We start from the raw sequence: 1,729 nt of genomic DNA, 5'->3' as shown, positions 1-1,729 counted from the left end.
TTCATTTTTCATTTATGAGTTGATGAACGATTAGTTTGTTTTTATTTTCTGACTATTGTGACTAGATCTGCAATGAATATGACTAGTATCTCTATAGTAGGATATAAAGTCATTTGGGTATATGCCCAGGAGTGCTATAGCTAGATCATCTATTTCCTGATAACTAAGGGTATTGATCATTTAAAAATATATAAATAAAGTTTATCAGCCACTGTATTTCTTTTTGAGGCCTCCCTACTTAGTTCTGTATGCTTAATTTTTAATTGTTTCATTTATTTACGTTCCAAATGTTGCCTCCTTTCCTGCTCCCCTCTCCATGAGTTCTTTACCTTCGTCTCCTTCCCTTTGCCTCTGAGAGGGTGTGTCCAACCCCTTCAGCAGTCAATCCCCTGCTCACACCCCCCCTGCATTCTCCTTCAGTGGGGCATAAAATCTCTACAGGATTAGGCACATCCTCCGGTCCTGGTTACTTGATAATGTTTTTCTTCCTATATTTTTCCATCCCCTTCAGCTCTTTCAATCCTTCCCCTAACTCTTCCATAGGGGTCCTCAGTCCAATGGATGGCTATAAGTATCTTCATCTCTCTCAGTCAGCCGCTTGTACAGCCTATTTTTAACCTTTTTTATGCTTAGTTTTGTAACTACTTTGTATATTATAGAAACTTACACTGTTTGTTGAATAGCTCATAAAGCTGGTTTTTCATTTTATAGATTTATATTTAATAATAACCCTCACTGTTCTACTCTATGGAAGCTTTTAAGTTCAGCAGATCACCTTGATTTCTATATCTTAGTTTTCCTTCAAATTGGCTAATTGTTGATTATAGTGAAATGAAAGGGATCACAGGCCTGGCCTGTTAGAAGACTAAAACATTCTGTTTAAATGGTGCTTTTTACCATTGGTTATTAGAAGGTTCTAGGGCCTAATAAGAGCCACCCATTGTAAAAATATAAGAAGGACTGTATACAAAAGATGCCATTCTATTTTACAATGTATGCAGAAGCCTGTGTGTGAGTGTGTGTGTGTGTGTGTGTGTGTGTGTGTGTGTGTGTGTACAGCCAAAGAATAGAGCTATGAATTCAAAAGGGTATAGGAGAACAGGGAAAGGATTAGAGGGAAGAAAAGGAAGGGGAAAGTTATATAATTATACCTTAATTTTAATATTAAACAGTATGTAACTAAACATTTCCTTTTGTTTTCTGTATCAAATTAAAAGCAATAAAGAAAACGTCCTGTCCATAGAAGTGTTGCAGGTGTGGCTGCTATGTCACATGTGCATCAGTAGGTGGCAAATAGGGAAGAGGCCATGCCTGTAGTTAGTGTTCTGAGCTAAGAAGATCTTAATAATTGGTAGCTTAACATTCCCTGAGAAAAGCAAGCATGAAAAGACTACCAATCTAGTATCAGGGAGCCAGGGCAGGAAACTAGCCTTAGACAACCACCAGTCTGGTGCTGCATAGGCTGTGATGGCTCCCAGGACAAGGAATGCAGAGACCCCGATGACTCATGTCTAGTGTCATAGTGCATGAGAGTAGCATAGCACCCCAAGACTACTTCTGAGACACCCCCAGACACTCAGAGACCCAGTCTCCACTAAGAGGAGCAAGTAAGTGATGGAAAATGGAAGAGAAAGAGAAACAGAAGGATGTGGGCACAATGAAGAGAGGCAGAACTGGAGACTTGATGGGAGAGAGGAACAGATTGATATGAGTAGTTAGTGATGGCACC

At 39.4% G+C, this 1,729-nt stretch overlaps 1 non-coding gene across 1 annotated transcript; it reads left to right on the top strand.

Moving 5' to 3' along the window:
* The first annotated feature begins 1,232 nt into the window (after positions 1 to 1,232).
* On the top strand, positions 1,233 to 1,364 carry LOC115031206 (small nucleolar RNA SNORA17). Its single transcript, XR_003836825.1, has one exon. It is a non-coding gene; the product is annotated as a small nucleolar RNA SNORA17 (small nucleolar RNA).
* The last annotated feature ends 365 nt before the right edge of the window (positions 1,365 to 1,729 follow it).

This window comes from Mus caroli, unplaced genomic scaffold (assembly GCF_978045245.1).
Source record: "Mus caroli unplaced genomic scaffold, Mus_caroli_1 scaffold_4, whole genome shotgun sequence".
NCBI lineage: Eukaryota > Metazoa > Chordata > Mammalia > Rodentia > Muridae > Mus > Mus caroli.
This window is presented reverse-complemented; position numbering and strand designations above follow the sequence as displayed.